Source organism: Bos indicus x Bos taurus, chromosome 9 (assembly GCF_003369695.1).
Source record: "Bos indicus x Bos taurus breed Angus x Brahman F1 hybrid chromosome 9, Bos_hybrid_MaternalHap_v2.0, whole genome shotgun sequence".
Classification (NCBI taxonomy): Eukaryota; Metazoa; Chordata; class Mammalia; order Artiodactyla; family Bovidae; genus Bos; species Bos indicus x Bos taurus.
Window position 1 is genome coordinate 69,423,659 of NC_040084.1, and position 20,920 is coordinate 69,444,578.

Below are 20,920 nucleotides of genomic sequence, written 5' to 3' on the forward strand. Positions count from 1 at the left end.
TTGCCAACAGTTAGTCTCGAGTTCCTGCATGTGCCCAATCTTTACCTGTGTGACTGCCAAAATTCCTTGGGAAGAAATATAAAGAACATCAGTGAACATTGCTAGGAAGAACGTGGCAGAAGGGAAGAAAGAGGGTTGGAGAGATGAAAACATAAGTAGCAATGTCTTGGCTTCAAATGATGTGAAGTGAAACAAGCTCTGTGGGAAGGGAGAGAAAAGCAGTGGGAGTGGGATCCAGGTATAATGCATGGAGGTACTGGAGCTGGCTCTGAGCTGTGTGGCAGCTAACAACAGTCTACATGGTTAACAAGACGACACGCATTAGCTTTCCATGTGGTAATGCTTGTGATGCCCCTCTGGCTGTGTAACACTAATTAAGCTCAGATTAAAATATGGCAGGAGGGAATTCCCTGGCAGTCCAGTGGTTAGGACTTAGTGCTTCCACTGCTGGAGCCCTGAGTTCGATCCCTGGTCAGGGAACTAAGATCTGGCAAGCCAAGTGACCCAAAATGAAACAACAACAAAAAATGGTAGGACGCATGGATACATGTAAAGTGGCTAATGGGTTACCTTGGAGATGGGGTTGTGTAGGGAAAGGAAGGAAGAAAGGCAGTTGGAAGCCAAAAAATAAAAAATAAGCATGGATGCCATCACTGTTTTGAATGTCTCTAAGATTATGGAAAGATGTGTACAGATATTAACTTTCCTTCATACCTTTGAGGGGGCTTATGTAGCACAGACAACTCCTAGGCTCTTGCTGAAAGGGTTTTTGCCTGGGCACTTGGAGTGAAAGGCTAATAGGAACCAGAAGAAAATATGTAGACTGTTCCTTGCAGCCCCAGCACTCAGTTCTAGATCTTTACCCCACAGATTTCTTATGCTTTTTTTTTTTTTAATAGAGGAGTAGACATGGTGATAATGTAGGGAATACTTTTCTGGAAAGGTAGCAGAGCCAGCATTATATCCAAGAATTAAAGAAAAAACAATCACTGAGTGACTTAAGGAACCTATAAAAAGTTCTGTGTTTAAAAAAATCTTACTTACAGATGCCTAAAATTTCACCTATAATTAGGCAAGGGGTATTTAATAGATTTCAATTCATGGGCACCCGCATTCCCAGGGTTGCCACTATCTAGTGTGCCATTCGAATTATTTATGACTGTGTATCAAACCATCCCAACACCTACAGGCTTAAGACAACAATAAACATTTTCTTATGACTCTTTGTGTCTGTAGAACAGGCATTCAGGAAGGGCTCAGCTGGTTGAGTCTGGCTCGGGGTCTCTCATGTGGATCAGTCAGACAGTGGTTGGGGCAGGGGAGGTCTGGAGCAGCTGGGGACTGACAGAGCATCTCTCTCTCTTTTTATATATACGCAGTCTTATGCTAGCCTTCCTCACTGCACGGTGGCCTCAGGGCAACTGAATGACTGAAGACCTCAAGGATGTGTATCCCACCTTCAAGAGTGAGTGTTTCAGCCAAGAAGGCAGATTCTATGACACCTTTTATGACTCAACCTTGGAAAGCCAGCACAATTGCATCTGCTATGTGATGTTGGTTACAAGTGAGTCACAAATATCCCTAGATGCAATAGGAGGGGAATTAAACCCCACCTCTTGGTGGGGGAGCAACAAGGTTCTAGGAAACACACAAGATGAGAGATACGGTTGTGATTCTCTTTGAGAAATGCCATCTGTGCCTGTGCTTTATTGTAAGGACTTTAGGGCCCAGGGTGTATAGGAATGCTATAAAGTGGTTTTTTGTCTGTTTCTCTTTTTTTTCCTGTTTTTTTTTTGGGTATTTTTGGCCGAGCTGCTCAGTTTGTGTGATCTTATTTCCCCAGTCAAGGACTGAACCCGGCACCTGGCGACGGATTCACAGAGTTCTAACCTCTGGACTGCTAGGGAAGCCCCATGCTGTAAAGCTTTGACGTGTAGGAGCAGGTGTGCGTGGCAGAAGGTGACGTGTGATGGAACCCTGGTTCTCTTGTATTTGTCCTCCTAGCACTATACACTGTCTTTCTCTAGCCCTTTATAAATTGAAAGTATCCTAACAGTAATATTTCCATATTGTTTTCTTCTTTGACAGAACACATTTTCTGTAAACAAAAGACAAAACAAAACACAGGGAAAAGAAACAACCCCTCCTCCACATAAAACCCAGAGTGATTTAGAGAACAGAGTGGAGCAAGAGACCACGCGGAAAAGGTTGAGGGAAGAAACCCGAAACCCCGAGGCTGGTTCCAAAAGATGTCATAGGAACCTGCAGCTGTAAAGGCCACATAATGCAGAGGTCTGGGTACTATTGGGGTGGAGATTGTTTGGGGGGTAAACTTCTTAGAAAAGAGAATAATAAAATTTGACAGAGTTTTTCTACATAGAAATTAAAAGCTTCAGTATGGCAAAAGAAAACACCAAAGAAGTCAAAAGTCAACAGTGTGGGAAAGATGCTTGCAATAAACATAGCAAAGGATTGTATTTCAAAGAGCTTCTAGCAAATGTGCAAGCAGCTTATAAACAATCCAATAGAAAAATGCCTAAGGATAGTCCACAGAAAAGAAAGGGAAAATGTCCAATGAGTATGTGGACCTTTGTCATCTGGGAAATACAAACTGAAACAAAAGCAAGCTATCATGCTTAACCATTAGATTCCAAAATTAAAAATGATAATATCAAATGTTAGCTAGGGTATGAGGAACTCAGATACATTGTCGGTATGACTGTAAATTGCCATAATTTGTACAAAAGTTATCTGGCATTTTTATTAAAGTTGAAAATGCATATATCTTTAACATAGCTGTGTATGCTTCTGACAATATATAAAGTAGAAAAAAATTGAATATAAATGTATACATTAAAGAGCATTTATTGTGGCAATTTTCTTATTTACAAAAGCTAGAAAAAAATCCCAAGACCTGTCAACAAGGCAATGATTGAATATTTAAATGATGAAATTTTAGTCTATCAAATTCCATGTAGTAAAGGAAAATAACAAGGCATATCCTCTGTACCTTGTCTTGGATATCATTCAGTATATAATAAGTGAAAAAGTTACAAAATAATATGAATATACATATTGTTATTTGTCTTATGAATAGTATAAAGAAAATGATAAATATATGTGCATATGATTATTTAAATGAAGTATAGAAGGAATCATTTGAAATTTTCAGTGGGATACAAAGTGTTATTAATACCAATTTGAGATGAGATGGGAGAGAAACTTAATTTTACTTGACAAGCATCTTCATCTTTGGAACTGTTTCTGTAAGCCTGTATAGGTGTTTGATCCAAAGACTAAAGAAAAGGAATGTCCATTATATGTGCTGGCTAGCCCACATCCTGATCAAGTAATTATATATTGAATGAACAAATGAATATATTGGATCAAGGAAGCCTGAGATTTCTTCAGTTAAATTCATTTTTAAAAAATCATAGGGATAATACTTTTATTCTTTCCCTGAGAAAGGTCATTCCAGTAAATCAGGTTTCTATTTGGATAATTCAGGCCTAGGTAGTATCATCAAAATAATTCTAGTAAAAAACAGGAAACAGTAAAATGTAAACATCTCTACTGCTGTTTTATTTAGTTGGAGGATTGAAGATTTGCAGCACAGATTTTCCAGCTCGATTCAATTTTTCTGCCCAAATTGATTAGAAAATTCTCATTTCATGCAATTACAGCACTTTATCACCTTTCATTATAAAATGTTTTCCTTTAGGAATAGACCATTTTTGAGAGCACGTTTTCTGGAGTGATTAAAATCTTGTAGTTAGCACTGCATCCTTTTGAAAATGGAATTTGAACAAAATCCAAGAACAGTTTAAAATTCAACTTCTTGCTTTGGAGGACTTCATTATAAAACCCATCAAATAGTAACAATGTACCCAGTAAGAGTCCATGTTTCTATTCCTTATGTTATTTTTGTCACCTGAAGACAACCATGCCTTAAATTCTGATGAAAATTCTAGATCTTCCCACCCATGATTATCACTATTTGAAGTTAGGTGGTCATTTACGGTCCTCATTGCCAAGAGAGAGGGGAAGAGGCTCCTCCTCCTCCATGATGGCCTCTTCCTTAGCATCCAAAGCTCCTATTACTTATACCCTGGATGGTGAGTTCTTCACCACTCACACAGCAAACAGGGGCAGGATCTTCTCTGGAGATAATGTGAGACCCTGAGCCTTATCTCCTGGCTGCTCCATGAAGGTGGAACACTTACTAGACAAAGAAGTATCCATGAACTCCTGCTTCTCCCAATTTCCATGTTCCTGTTCCATCTGGGAGCACGACAGGATGGCTGTGCCCTTTGAGAAGGGAGCAGTCACTTTATATCCCACCTGCAAACATGTTGGGAGGCTTATGCAGACATTGGTAGGGTAGTTCACACGATAGAGGCAGGATCACCTCAGGTGCCTTTGAGAGTGTTTGGTCACAGAAAATATGATACAATGTGAGCATTTTTGTGCAGATAGAGAATTTTTCCAGGCCACGGAAGGGAAGCTCAATTTAGAAGGTCTTCTTACCTGCCAGACTGAGGGAACACACAGCCTCCCTGAACCAGTGACAGGCAATCCACAGGAGGCTCAGAGCTGAGGAGTAGACGGTGAACTGCTCGTTTTCTTCTGGGGAGAGACATTTTTCAGAGAGATCGGGACCCTGAGGGAACCACTTTAATTCTGTGTAATTAGGGAGTGAGATAGACCATGGAAATTCAATTGAACAGTTGCCGTGTCTAAGAGCCAGGCTTTGAGCTATTATAGGAAGCCTGGAAATATTGGGATGCTGGCATTAAATGTCATCTAATGAGGAAATGACCATTCCAGCAGGACTAGCCTAAAATAGAAGAGGATCAGGGCAACGTGCAGGTGCCAGACAAACGGGAAAAAAAAAGACTCAGACCAGACCAGGAAAAAGATAATTCCTTTAGCCATCTCTGACTAATGATTTTACTGATTCCCAATGAGGAGGAATTGAAAGTTAATAGAAAAACCACAGGATATTCAATTTGTAGTTTCAATGAATTGGCATACATATTCATGATTAAGTTACTTTTTAAATAAGTTTGCTTGTTGTTTGTGAGAAGAATTAATGTATGTGTGTCTCCTTCCATGGGCTTCCCATGGTGCAGTGGTAAAGAAGCCTACCTGCCAATGCAGGAGATGCAAGAGATGCAGGTTTGATCCCTGGGTCAGGAAGATCCCCTGAAGGAGGGCATAGCAACCCACTCCAGTATTCTTGTCTGGAAAATCCCATGGACCAAGGAGCTTGGTAGGTTACAGTTCATGGAGTCACAGAGTCTCAGTGACTGAGCACAGAGTGCACAGGGTGTCTCTCTCCACAGGTGTAAGGTAAGTGGAGGCATCTGAGCCAGATGGTCCCGCAGGTACTGAACCCAGTATAGAGATGCAGTAGAACCACACACATCGGTACTGGCCTCGATGAAGCTGACAGACTGCTGGCCTAACCTAGCCTGGGTCCTCGGGGCTGCTCAGTGTCCCTCTCAGACATGATCACTATATAGCTCCTTCCACTCAGGGGCATGGGCCGGAGGAGGCAGGGAAACGATGAAATCACAGGCAGTAGTTAGCCACACCGTATTAGTTGATCAATTAAGGAAAAGTCGTAAAGTTCCGTTCAGGTCACATTTGTACATTTTCTAAGGCAAGGTTTCTTTTGGCTGCACTTAGTCTTCCCTGTGGGCTTCCCGGGTGGTGCTAGTGGTAAAGAACCTGCCTGCCAGTGCAGGTTCCCTGAGTTGGCAAGATCTTCTGGAGGAAGGCATGGCACCCCATTCCAATATTCTTACCTGGAGAATCCCATGGACAGAAGAGCCTGGCAGGCTATAGTCTATAGGGTCACACAGAGTTGGACACCATTGAAGCAACTTAGCACCCAGGTCTGCACAGTTGTCATTGTGGTGCAAGGGCTTAGTTACTGCTTATGGGGTTTTAGTTCTCTGACAAGGGATAGAATTTGGACTCCCTGCTTTGGGAACATGGAGTCTTATCTACTGGACTGCCAGGGAAGTTACCTGCTGCTGCTGCTGCTGCTAAGTCGCTGCAGTCGTGTCCGACTCTGTGCGACCCCATAGACAGCAGCCCATTAGGCTCCTCTGTCCCTGGGATTCTCCAGGCAAGAATACTGGAGTGGGTTGCCATTTCCTTCTCCAATGCATGAAAGTAAAAAGTGAAAGTGAAGTCGCTCAGTCGTGTCTGACTCTTAGCGATCCCATAGACTGCAGCCTACCATGGATTTTCCGGGCAAGAGTACTGGAGTGGGGTGCCATTGCCTTCTCTGGGGAAGTCCCCTAAGGTGAGGGTTTAAAGACTCATTGTTGTCAACTACAGATTCTGATTCAGTAAGAGGTCTGCAGCAGGGGCCCAGAAATTGCCTTCTCTCTAAGCACCTCAGATGAGCGTAATGCAAGGGGTCCATGGTCCACAGTTTGAGAAATGCTGCTTTGAGAAAACTCTAGATCTTGAGCTAAGCAGTTTGCAGATTTATTGCAGAGTAAACAATTGAAATTTCACGGTGGCTATTTCCAGTCCAGGTGCGTAGACATGAGCTGAGATAGCAGCTGTTGTCAATAAGAAGAGTTTTGGGGCCCAATTGGCCTGTCACTCTTCAGGTTGCTGAAAGCATTTTCCACACTGTATAGTGATTTCCTTCTCAGAGATGCCAAGTAAGGATCTTATAAATATGGAAAGGGAAATATTTTCATGCAGATTAAAAATCATACCCCGAGTTCAGCCTCTCTAGCACTCCAAATAAATCAATAAAAATAAAAACTAAAATATACAGAAAAGGATAGCACTGTACAGTAAAAGAGGCAGTGGGCATAGTTGTGAAAATGTCAGCAAAATGCCCTCCAGAAAAAGCGGTGCGGGCCTCCTGCGTGCAGTGGAAATTTGAAGACACACAGGACTCGGTTCTCTCTATGAGTAGGTACCTGTTTCAGGCACTCAAATTAACACCATATATAAATGCTTAGTGTGTTACATTTTTTTCTGAGTATATATTTACAATAGAAAAAAGTCTTTGGTGTGCTGGCTGAAATAAATCAAAGTTCTCAAGAGACCTTAAAAAATGGAGGGCAGAACACTTTATGGAGATGACACTATGTGGAGCTTCCCTACCTTGGGGATCAGGAGATATAGCCCTCTTGATCTCTACGTTTATGGTGGATGTTTTTATTTTTATTTTTTTAAATTTTATTTTATTTTTAAACTTTACAATATTGTATTAGTTTTGCCAAATATCGAAATGAATCCGCCACAGGTATACCTGTGTTCCCCATCCTGAACCCTCCTCCCTCCTCCCTCCCCATACCCTCCCTCTGGGTCGTCCCAGTGCACCAGCCCCAAGCATCCAGTATCGTGCATCGAACTTGGACTGGCGACTTGTTTCATACATGATATTATACATGTTTCAATGCTATTCTCCCAAATCTCCCCACCCTCTCCCTCTCCCACAGAGTCCATAAGACTGATCTATACATCAGTGTCTCTTTTGCTGTCTCGTACACAGGGTTATTGTTACCATCTTTCTAAATTCCATATATATGCGTTAGTATACTGTATTTGTGTTTTTCTTTCTGGCTTACCTCACTCTGTATAATAGGTTCCAGTTTCATCCACCTCATTAGAACTGATTCAAATGTATTCTTTTTAATGGCTGAGTAATACTCCATTGTGTATATGTACCACAGCTTTCTTATCCATTCATCTGCTGATGGGCATCTAGGTTGCTTCCATGTCCTGGCTTATGGTGGATGTTTTTAAATTGGTGCATCCCTGAAAGAAGGCATTTCAAAGCTGATGTTGAAGTTCTTCTTCCACCTCCTCTAATATCATTATTGATAAGGCCAACTATTGATGGTTATTGTAACTCTGACCTGGGTTAGCAAAATCTCTCCCACAACCCAAACCTCAGCTGTAATGGTGTGTTAGCTGACATTACTTAGTTTGAGCTTTATCTTCTTCAGTCACTGTTTGATGAAGATGCTGATAAACCATGAGGAACAAGACACAGAAAAAGTGAGACAAGTGGGAAATATATGTTGGTAAGATACAACAAATCCTGATTCCTGACTTTGTGGATCTTAATGGGTTATCTATGGTATCTCGCTGACCCCCAACTTCACATCTACCTTGAGGGAGCTCACTACTTCATATGCACCTTCTAGTAAGTACAGCCTTAAAAGATATTGCTGGAAAGTTACTATGTTTTGTTGGTGTTAGTCACTCAATTGTGTCTGACTCTTTGCAACCCCATGGACTGTAGCCCACCCCCCTCCCCGACTCCTCTATCTATGGAATTCTCCAGGAAAGAATACAGGAGTGAGTAGCCATTCCTTTCTCCACAGGATCTTCTTGATTCAAGGATCAAACCCAGGTCTCCTGCATTGCAGGCAGATTCTTTACTGTCTGAGCCACCAGGGAAGCCCCTGAAAGTTACTAATAGACTGGTTCCAAATTGGGAAAGGAGTATGTCAAGGCTGTATATTGTCACCCTGCTTATTTAACTTCTATGCAGAGTACATCATGTGACATGCAAGGCTGGATAAAGCACAAGCTGGAATCAAGATTGCCGGGGGAAATATCAATAACCTCAGGTATGAAGATGATACCACTCTTATGGCAGAAAGCAAAGAAGAACTAAAAAGCCTCTTGATGAAAGTGAAAGAGGAGAGTGAAAAAGTTGACTTAAAACTCAACATTCAGAAAATGAAGATCATGGCATCTGGTCTCTTCACTTCATGGTAATTATATGGAGAAACAGTGGAAACAGTGACAGACTTTATTTTGGGGGGCTAAAAAAAGGACTGGAAGAAGCACAAGCTGGAATCAAGATTGCTGGGAGAAATATCAATAACCTCAGATATGCAGATGACACCACCCTTATGGCAGAAAGTGAAGAGGAATTAAAAAACCTCTTAATGAAAGTGAAAGTGGAGAGTTAAAAAGTTGGCTTAAAGCTCAACATTCAGAAAATGAAGATCATGGCATCTGGTCCCATCACTTCATGGGAAATAGATGGGGAAACAGTGGAAATAGTGTCAGACTTTATTTTTTGGGGCTCCAAAATCACTGCAGATGGTGACTGCAGCCATGAAATTAAAAGACGCTTACTCCTTGGAAGGAAAGTTATGACCAACCTAGATAGCATATTCAGAAGCAGAGACATTACTTTGCCAACAAAGGTTCGTCTAGTCAAGGCTATGGTTTTTCCTGTGGTCATGTATGGATGTGAGAGTTGGACTGTGAAGAAAGCTGAGTGCCGAAGAATTGATGCTTTTGAACTGTGCTGTTGGAGAAGACTCTCTTGAGTCCCTTGGACTGCAAGGAGATCCAACCAGTCCATTCTGAAGGAGATCAGCCCTGGGATTTCTTTGGAAGGAACGATGCTAAAGCTGAAACTCCAGTACTTTGGCCACCTCATGAGAAGAGCTGACTCAATGGAAAAGACTCTGATGCTGGGAGAGATTGGGGGCAGGAGGAAAAGGGGACGACAGAGGATGAGATGGCTGGATGGCATCACTGACTCGATGGATGTGAGTCTGGGTGAACTCCGGGAGTTGGTGATGGACAGGGAGGCCTGGCGTGCTGTCATTCATGGGGTCGCAAAGAGTCGGACACAACTGAGCGACTGAACTGAACTGAACTGAACTGAAAATGACTGCAACCATGAAATTAAAAGACGCTTGCTCCTTGGAAGAAAAGCTATGACCAACCTAGACAGCATATTAAAAAGAAGATACATTACTTTGCCAACAAAAGTCCATCTAGTCAAAGCTATGGTTTTTCCAGTAGTCATGTATGGATGTGAGAGTTTGATTATAATGTAAGTTGAGAACCAAAGAATTGATGCTTTTGAACTGTGATGTTGGAAAAGACTCTTGAGAGTCCCTTGGACTACAAGGAGATCCAACCAGTCCATCCTAAAGGAAATCAGTCCTGAATAATCCTAAAGGAAATTAGTCCTGAATATTCACTGGAAAGACCGATGCAGAAGCTGAAGCTCCAATACTTTCGCCACCTGATATGAAGAACTGATTCATTAGAAAAGACCCTGATGCTGGGAAAGATTGAAGGCAGGAGGAGAAGGGGACAATAGAGGATGAGATGATTGGATGGCATCACAGACTCGATGGACATGAGTATGAGCAAACTTTGGGAGTTGGTGATGGACAGGGAAGTCTGGGATGCTGCAGTCCACGGGGTCGCAAAGAGTCAGACACAACTGAGCGACTTTACTAGAACTATCAATATTAAGTAATAATAGAATTAAAATCTATCTTTCTTTTTAATTCATCTCATCTCAACCCTTGTGTGTTTTGTTTTTATTTTTTAATTGAAGTATAATTTCTTACCTCTATGTTTAAAGACAGTTTTCCTCTTTGGAGATCTTGTTTGATCTCTTACTCTACCACATGTACCTCAATCTCATGCCACTCCCTTCATTTGGAGCTGCCTCACTATGTGGCATGCAGAATGTTAGTTCCCCTACCAGATATTGAACCTGTGCCCCCTGCAGTGGAAGCATGGAGCCTTAACCACTGGACCTCCAGGGAAGTCCCCCACGATCCCCCTTATTCTCTGTCCATGTAGACAGTCCATACATAGAGTATCCATGTTTAGGTGGTTGTGGTAAGCTTTTTGCTGGTGAACTGAGGGTAAAGAGAGAGGGAAGTAAAAGACACAAAACACAAAAGAGCATTCTTTTTGAGAAAAAACAAATCCCAAACCTGTATTAAAATAACAGATCCTACTACTTATGTTTATGATGATTTTACATCACTTATTTTTTTGAGTTTGTGTCCTTACCATTTTTACCATTGTGAAATGTAAACAATATCTACGTCCACGGTTGTCCTAAAGATCAGATGAAATAATTAGGGTTGTCGGATTTAGCAAATAAAAATGAAGTTAATTTAACTATGCCCCATGCAATATACTAAAAATACTTTAAAATTATTGGTTATTTATCTGAAATGAAAATTTACCTTGTGTCCTAAACTTTTTCTGATACCCCTAGAAATAATATGTGGCCATTTGTTGAGTACTTTTCATGTGCCAGGGACCACTAGGTACTTCAATTACATTGGCCATCATTCCAAAAATGGCTGAAAGCAGTTATTGCTAACCCCATTTTGCATACCGGATGTGGAAGTTTTCCAAAATAAAAAAGCTAGTAAATAGCACAGTCAAGATCCAAATCCACTATACCATGCTGCTTCTTTAGTTGATTGCAAGTATTTTGAAATTGGAGAGTACGCAAGTGTTTTATTATCAAAAAAATTCTCTCTGTTCCTGACTCCTCTCCTGGGTATAGCAGAAGGAATTATAGAGAGTGATGGGGATATGGAGATGAAGAGGTGCCATCAAGTGTAGGAAAAGGGCTGTATTTCCCTCTCAACTTTTAGGATGGTGGTCTCTTGCCAGGAAATACGCTGTGTTTCTAGGGATACGAAGGCAAGGGTGTAGGGGCTCTGTAACAACATCACAGTGTATGATGCAACACTGGAGATTATCCACTGCCGAGCCCATGCCAGAGCAGGGATTTGTTGACTAGCTGGGCCTTAGAATAAATTAGTTATGTAAGCAACCATATTCACATTTTTACCTTCTTCAGCAGCTTTCAAATAACCAGAATATCCTAAATAATGGGTGCGTGTGTGCTAAGTCACTTCAACTGTGTCTGACTCTGTGCAGTCCTATAGACTGTAGCTCTCCAGGCTCCTCTGTCCGTGGGATTCTCCAGGCAAGAATACTGGAGTGAGTGGGTTGCCATTTCCTTCTCCAGGGGATCTTTCCAACTCAGGGATCAAATCCATGTCTCTTGCATTGCAGGTATATTCTTACTCCCGAGCCACCCAGGAAGCTCCAGTGAAGGTGTCAGGAGTATTAAAATTAATGTAAAATACTAAATACAATTTGAAGGTGTGTATACTAGCTAGCAATGACTCAGATTTTTATTTTAATGCAGTCTGTACAAACAATGTGCTTGAGTTCCAAATGGGCTATAATTATTTTTTCCCTGTTTGGTCTTTCTAAACCCTAATTTTTCACTTAACAAAGCTCCTTGTACGAGTCAAGAACAACAGCCTTGCCTTGTGATTTCCAGCAAGCACAGCACAATTATCTAACAAATAAATATCATGGCATGGATTGTTTTGCACCACATGCATAAGAAATTTATGGATTTAAATTTAATTTGAAAACACAGTGAATCCAAGGTACTATTCTCAACACAGTTGGGTAGATGAAGATTAAAAAGTCCCACTCTATAAATTTAATCTGTCTGCAGGGTATATTATGCTGTTTTAAGTCAAAGAGTGTTCCAGAAAGAGACTAACAAAATTTCAAATAAGATGGGTAATTTTTTTTAATATCCCACTTCCAAAAGGAATTTAGAAAAGGGGCTTTTGCTCTCACGTAGTACCTAGAAAAAAATCATTTGACCAATGACTTGGAAAAATTAGCAGTGATTTCAGTACATCACAAAGGTCTTATCTTCTATCACAACCTGCTTTAGCATGCTTTAGTTGTGTTATAATGCATTCTGTCTGAATTACTTGTTAGATGGAGGATAAGATTATTTCTACTTTCTTAGTCCACATGATGATGAACTCTGATGATTTGAAACGGTTCACTATGGCAGAATGCCTTCTGTTGCCAGTGCTAAGAATCCTATTTAATGGCAAATTATAAAATCTCTGAGTAGCTCTCAGATGAAATAGTTTGTTTGTATTCTCCATAACAAATCCTTCCTTTGAAGTAACTGCTATTTCAGAGGAGACTGTAGGCATTTAAAAAATCTGGGTCACTCCTCATGCACTCCAGAAAGAAATCTATGATAGACAAGGCCTAAGGACCTATCTATGGCTACTGGGAACTGTGGGAAGTTGTGAATAAAGGAGGTGGGGGGTCCAGAGTGGCTTTCAGACTCTGACTCTCAGCACCAAGATTGCCAAATACTGAAAACCGTGGGTGGGAAAAAAGTGAAAAAGAGGTCTTTGTGCAAATGTATAATTAGAATGCTAATCTTATTCACACTAATAATGAGGATGTTCATATCAAGGAAAGGATGACAAAGGAATTGGTTTACATGGGAGGATAATTAAAGCTCAGCAAATAATATTTTTTCCTTTAACATTGACCATTATTGAAGGAATAGTCACATTAATGTCTTTTTGGTTAAAAATTTTTAAAATGTCTCACATTGATATTTATTAGGGCCAAAGATCATTCACAATATTTACCTTTGAAGGGTCAAGGATTCAAGTGGCAGAAAGCAAGAGGATTACTTTCTAGGTTATCAAGGTCACACAAGTACATACACAAACTCGGAGATACTCTTGGTGCTTTTTATTTTCTTTATGTTTCTTTTAATATTTTCTAGATATAAGAAGCACATTGTATGGTGAGGCAGTATAAGTAAGAGTGCAGACACTGGAGCTAGAATCATAGCTAGACTCTGCCAATTACTGCTTTGGGAACTTGGGGAAATTACCTCAATTCTCTGTGTCTCACCTATTCGTCTGTACATGGGGTTTAACATCAGAATATAATCAGAGTGCTGATCATACTCGCAAAAACTGAATATTTCGACATTTGAATATAAATTGGGTGGTTGTGAACATTAAACCAGTTAATATAGTAAATTAATAGCATCTAATATGCTAAAACCTTCAATAGCTATTGGCTGTTAATAGTTTTTACTTAGTGACTTAAAAAAAGACAAAAAAGTTTTAGTATTACTTGATGATGATGATGATTAGTGAATATTGCCAAATTCATTTCTACCATTTAACAGCTTCTGGATTATTTCTCCAGATTGACATTTACCAACCTGGGTAACACCTCCAGTACTTACTGAGCATCTGCCCCCTGCCTCCTAAGCACATTGGCTGGTACAGTGGGGCTCACTGAAGATGCTCTGAACTTGGGTGATACTGATTTATAGGTGTAATTGTTTGGTAGGGCTGCCATAGCAAGGACCACAGATGGATGGTTTAAACAACGGAAATTTATTTCCTCACAGTTCTAGAGGCTAGAAGTTCAAGGTCGTGGTGTCCACAGGATTGGTTTCTTCTGAGGATCTTTTTCTTTGGCTTGTAGGTAGATGTCTTCTGATGGCTTCACGTGATTTACCCTTTACCTATGTCTGTCTGCGATATCCTCTCTTCCTTCAAACCTACTGGACTAAGACACACACACACACCTCCTCATTCTACCTTAATTACTACATTGAAGGTTCTAGCTTTGAATAAGTCACATTCTGAGGTACTGAGGCTTGGGACTTCAATATAGGAATGGGAGAGGGCAGGGGGCACAGTTCAGCTCATAACAAAGAGTTTTGCTTTCTAGGTGGAAGATGGAAGATAATGATGAAGGCACTGCAGTCGGCTGTCAGCAGATTCCGCTCAGTATTGCCTCGAGGTTTGGCATCAATCCTGTTCTTCCTCAGAGGATTTTATGAAGTTCTGGTTCAATAGCTCAAGTGACTGCTTGCATCATATCACTCTTTCTCTGACTTTTTGATACAGTTCTGACAATAACAGCATCTACCTCGTATACAGCAACTTACTACATGCCAAGCACTATGTGAAGTGTTTTATTTGTATTTCAGTTTCCTTCTTGATGACTCTAGGATCCACTTAATTCACTCTTCAGGCAATGTTACCTAAAAGAAACATGGTCAGCCATCACAATATAATTGTAAAATTACCATACTCATGACTAGAATTTCCTCAATACCTTAAGAGATTATATACAATACATACAATTATGTGTATAAGATCTTCCATCTATTTATGTTTTTATTTTTATTTTTTTGGCCACACAACATGGCATGTGGGATCTTAGTTCTCCACCCAGGAATAAGACTCCGTGCTCCCTGCATTGGAAGCATGGAGTCTTAGCCACTGGACCACCTGGGAAGTCCCCTATCTATCTTTTTAAAGGCAATATTATTAAAAGCCCCTTTCCCTCCTATCCACTTTTCTAGTATCACCATATCTCTAGTCTCTCTCTTCTCCAAAATTCCTGAAAATTTATTCTCTTATCTTTGTCCTAGCATAGGCACATCTTAGTTATATTCCTCCTGATCTTCTATCCCAATTCTGTATCACAAAAGCTCTAGGGACAGCTATGACAATAACAGGCATTCCTTGGAAGATATGGGAGCAAAATGAACTAGAGGCCACTGGCAGAATCTCCTTTAGCAGACGAAGAAGGGGACCGGCTGGGCATTCTCAGGATGATAAATTGCTCCTCACGTGAGCATTGCCTTTCTCAATCCTGACACCAGCTCTGGGCTAGGTTCTATTCTTATCTCCGTTTTCAGATGAGTAAAATGAGGCTTAGAGAAATTAAAGAGCAAGGAAGTATCAGACTCTGAACTTGAATGTAGGCCATCTTATTCCAAAGCCTACACCCTTCATCACTGCCCACATGGAAATTTAATGTGGCTGGTATGTTTGCCATTATTCTTGGCCACCCATCATTTGAATGTCCTTGCATCCGAGAATACTCCACATTATTTTGCTGAGTTCATGTGCTGTGATAGAAGGTGGCAGTGCCTATATCCACTTTTGCAGCATCCCTTTCAGCTAGGGCATGGCGCATGCACTTGGCTCTGCCAGTCCTGTGCCACTGCCTGCCCTCTACTTCCAACCCCATCAATGCCCCTAAAGTCACACAGATGTTGCTTTAGAAGCTAATGACACAAAGAAGCAGAAGCCATATATAACGCACTCTGGGGACAGCGGCAGCTGCATATTTTATCCACAGCTGGTAGTGTCTGAGGCACAAGCAGTGCTTGGCATCATCCCTGGATCAGGTTTACCTTGTGATTTGGCAGATGGCCCTGTCTGAATGCCCCCAGGCCTGCTTCTCTGGCTTACCCAGAGATTCTGTGAGTCATCCAACACCATTGTAATGAATCCTCTTTCTGCCTAATTTAGCTAGATATAGTTTCTATTGCTTGTAAAGATGAACTCAAACTGATTTGAGTGCCAATGGAGCGTTTTTGTTTGTTTCCATCAAGCTACATTAGTCTCCAATTTCTTCCAAGAACATTCCTTGCCTTATCTTCCAAAGAACTTCTCTCTCACACTTGTTCCCAGGAACTAAAATTATGTCTATAAGGTTTCAACATGTGACCGAACCTGGCTTGACACTTGCTACTAGACCAACTAACGTCACTGCTTTCCCGACATCGCCTGGTCCTTACTCCCATGCATCAAGTGCCTACTGCAGATACGACTGTAAAGATACAGAATACGAAAGAGTGCAAAACCCAGAGCTCACTGTCAGGAACAGAGAGCTGGGTCCTGTCAATGAGACACATGCACCGACTGAATTCTATAGCATCCCCTTCCTCTGCTGTCTCCTTTCCAATTTTCTTTTCATAGATTTTGAATGTGCCAAACCATAAATCCCACTTGATGTTTTTTATATAACAATCACGGTGAAAATATTTATGAGAGAGTCAAGATACTTTTGGCTGACAGTGACTGAAATCTGGCTCATGCCAACTTAGGAATTCTGTGACTCCTGAGGATGAATATGGCTTCAGGCATGGCTAAATCCAGGTGCTTCAACTGTATAACCAGGGCTTGGGCTTCCCTGGTGGCTCAGACAGTAAAGAGTCCGCCTGCAATGGAAGATACCTGGGTTTGATCCCTGGGTTGGGAAGAGTGCCTGGAGAAGGGAATGGCAACCCATTCCAATATTCTTGATTGGGAGAATTCCATGGACAGAGGAGCCTGGCCAGCTACAGCCCATCAGGTCGCAAAGAGTCGGACACAACGGAGCAATTTTTTTTTCCTTCTTCTTCTTTTCTCTGTCATTTCCTCCCTTAATGGGTCTCTCTACTTGTCAAGCAAGATGGTTATCTGCCTGTGCTTAGATGCTCAGTCATGTCTATAGCCCCAGACAGTTTAATGACAAAACTGTCTATAGCCTGTTAAACTGTAAAACTGTCTATAGACTGTGTAACTGTTTAACTGTCTGTAGCCCCAGACAGTTTAATGACAAAAGTATAAAGAGTATTTTCCCCAAACTCTGAAATACACCTTTCTGGGGAGGATTCTGATGAGCTAGCCCATGTTTGTGGTGGAAGAGGGTGGAGTGCCATAGTGGACAGATTTACTGGGTCAGCATACTGAATTTGGCATGTAAATCTCAGTGCAGCAGTCTTACCCCTGGGAAATGACTGCTGACAAGAGAGCTGTCTAGCTCCTGCTTTGCGTGGTGGCAAGACTGTGGATATGTAAACAAATAGGGAAAATCTTTCGGGGGAGGAGGGGCTGAGTACTATGAAGGGAATAAAGGAGAAGGATGTCTTGGAGCAGGATTGGCTTAATCCATTACTTCAATCATATCACTTAAGCAGAGAAGGCACCAAGCCCAAATCTCATTTTGTTGCTATTTTTCTAAAGATGACTTTGAATGACTGATCTTTTAGAGCACACAGTGGTCTTTTCTAAGATGGAAATATTTTAGAAGATAATATGAAATGAATCTGAAAAGAATCATTATCAGTGACTTAATTAAGGAACTAGTCAGTATCACTTAATAAACAATAAGGTAGAAATGCCTTAGCAGCTTTCCCTCTGCTCAGAGCTGAAAGAAGATTTTAGCCAAGCACATTCTGCATTGCTGGGGACATGGTAGGCTCTCAATGAAAGTGAGTGTTGTTCAGTTGTGTCCGACTCTTTGTGACCCCATCGACTATATAGTCCATGGAATTCTCCAGGCCAGAATACTGGAGTGGGTAGCCTTTCCTTTCTCCAGGGGATCTTCCCAACTCAGAGATCAAACTCAGGACTCTCACATTGCAGGCAGATTCTTTACCAGCTGAGCCACAAGGCTCAATAAATGTCACTAAAATTTTGGGGAAAGGTGGGCAAGACGATTCGCTGGTTTGCTCTAAATGGAAAGGGGGAAGATTAATGAACAGAAAAGGGAAAGGGAAAGAAAGAGAGATCTAGAAAGATCATGGCAATCTGGTTCTAATTAGGTGAAAATGCTTGCTAATGGATAGAGAAATGTGTTTAAGACTGTGGTGACGACTCTACCACACAATTGCACTCATCTCACATGCTAGTAAAGTAATGCTCAAAATTCTCCAAGCCAGGCTTCAACAGTATGTGAACTGTGAAATTCCAGATGTTCAAACTGGTTTTAGAAAAGGCAGAGGAACCAGAGATCAAATTGCCAACATCTGTTGGATTATCAAAAAAGCAAGGAAGTTCCAGAAAAACATCTATTTCTGCTTTATTGACTATGCTAAAGTCTTTGACTGTGTGGATCACCACAAACTGTGGAAAATTCTTCAAGAGATGGGAATACCAGACCACCTGACCTGCCTCTTGAGAAACCTGTATGCAGGTCAGGAAGCAACAGTTAGAACTGGACATGGAACAACAGACTGGTTCCAAATCGGGAAAGGAGTACATCAAGGCTGTATATTGTCGCCCTGCTTATTTAACTGATATACAGAGTACATCATGAGAAATGCTGGGCTGGATGAAGCACAAGTTGGAATCAAGATTGTTGGGAGAATTATCAATAACCTCAGATATGAAGACGACACCACCCTTATGGCAGAAAATGAAGAAGAACTAAAGAGCCTCTTGATGAAAGTGAAAGAGGAGAGTGAAAAAGTTGGCTTAAAGCTCAACATTCAGAAAACGAAGATCATTAAAAAGCAGAGACATTACTTTGCCAACAAAGATCCGTCTAGTCAAAGCTATGGTTTTTCCAGTAGTCATGTATGGATGTGAGATTTGGACTATAAAGAAAGCTGAGTGCCGAGGAATTGATGCTTTTGAACTGTGGTGCTGGAGAAGACTCTTGAGAGTCCCTTGGACTGCAAAGAGATCCAACCAGTCCATCCTAAAGGAAATCAGTCCTGAATATCCATTGGAAGTACTCATGTTGAAGCTGACACTCCAATACTTTAGCCACCTGATATGAAGAATTGACTCATTTGAAAAGACTCTGATGCTGGGAAAGATTGAAGGCAGGAGGAGAAGGGGATGACAGAGAATGAGATGGTTAGATGGCATCACCGACTCAATGGACATGAACTTGAGTAAACTCCTGGAGTTGGTGATGGACAGGGAGGCCTGGCGTGCTGTAGTCCATGGGGCCACAAAGAGTCAGACATGACTGAGCGACTGAACTGAACTGACAGCTCTTTCACTTAAAGTTATTTGTAAAATGTTTAGACAAATTGGCTTTTCGGATGCTTAAAAATGAGTCAAAATTTTTGCTTTCAGAAAGATGGAATAGGCACATTTCTCCCTATTTCTTTTGAAAGCACAACTAAAAGTCCTGGACATGATATTTATAGGAAACACAAGCAGACTCTGAAATGTGGAAAGAAGAAGGCAAACTGCCTAGGGACCTCGGGACACAGGAAAGAAAGATACATGGTGAGTTCTTTGGATTTTGTTTTAGTTTCATGTATCTCAGACCAGGAGCTGAAAGAACCATCACCCAGAAAAGCCCGTGAGTGTAGATTAATCCACCAAAAAAAAAAAAAAAAAAAAGCCCTGACAAAAGTCTGCTCTTTCTAGCCAAAGAATAAGGAGAGGAGCAGCCTAGCAAAACAAAAACTTTTAGACAATAATTATTCTACTTCAGCCTCACCCCTACCCGTCCATCATCCATCAGGTTAAGTGGGGAGTCTAGACTCTACCTCTGTTAGGCTATAAGGAGTCGATTTTCCTGCTAGGATGGTGTCAGAGAATGCTGATGAAAGAACGAGAGCTTTCACCCCTTCAGTACAAGATCCGTTCTTCATGGTATCAGTAATGGCCAGTGGAGGGCCTGGACTTCTACCCAGCCCCATTGCAAAGAGAATGTTTACTGGAGAGGCAGGCCTTTCATCAGTGCCCGGCAGTAACAAGGTCACTCCCTTCCCTGTGGTGTTAGTGGAAGCCACATGGGGAACAGAATCGAAGCAGTCCAACCCTGCCAGCCAGGGAAGTATCCAAGGAGGCTGGGTGGGTACCTGGATCTGGCTGTGGCCAGTAGTGATGAAGAGGCTCCTCACCTTTAATGGAGACCAAGTGGGGAACTTGAACTTCTTCCCCCACCTGGAGGTGGTGCCTCCCCTTCCTATGCTGGAATGGTGTCAGTGAAAGCCAGCTAAAAGAGAAAGCTTAAATAAGGGCTGGAGTCTCATAATGTAATACCCAAAATGAACAGGTTTCAATCCATAATCACTCATTATATCAAGAACTAGGAAGATCTCAAACAGTAAAAAAAAACAATAAATAGATACTGTATTTTGCTAGGGCTGCCATAACAAAACCTCAGAGACTGGGTGGCTTAAACAACAGATATTTATTTCTCAGAATTCTGGAGGCTAGAAGTCGAAGATCAAAGTGTTGGCAGCTTTGGTTTCTCCTGACAGCTCTCTCTTTGGTTTGCACATGGCCATCTTCTTGTTGTATCCTCACTTGGCCTTTACTTTATGCACACACACCCCTCGTGTCTCTTCCTCATCTTGTAAGGATGCCATCATATTAGATTAGGGCTCCACTCTATTAGCCTTTCCCAGGTGGAACAGTGGTAAACATTTGCCTGTCAATGCAGGAGATGCAGGAGACCTGGGTTCCATCCCTGGGTTGAGAAGATCCCCTGGAGTAGGAAATGGCAACCCACTCCAATATTCTTCTTGCTTGGAAAATTCCATGGACAGAGGAGCCCGGTGGGCTACAGTCCATGGAGTTGCAAAGAGCAGGACAATCACCTCTTTGAAGACCCTATTTCTAAATACAGTCACATGGATTAGGGCCACATATAAGACCTCATTTAACATTAACTACTTTCTTAAAGATCCTATTTCCAAATACAGTTACATTCTGAGGTGCTGGAGGTTGAGACTTCAACA

General features: G+C 41.4%; 1 long non-coding RNA gene across 1 annotated transcript; it reads right to left on the minus strand.

Annotated features, from left to right (window-relative positions):
- Positions 1 to 13,357: 13,357 nt before the first annotated feature.
- LOC113898424 lies at positions 13,358 to 20,293 on the minus strand. The gene is made up of 2 exons (XR_003512641.1): positions 20,078 to 20,293; positions 13,358 to 14,692 (listed from the first exon to the last, which is right to left on the minus strand). It is a non-coding gene; the product is annotated as an uncharacterized LOC113898424 (long non-coding RNA).
- Positions 20,294 to 20,920: the final 627 nt, after the last annotated feature.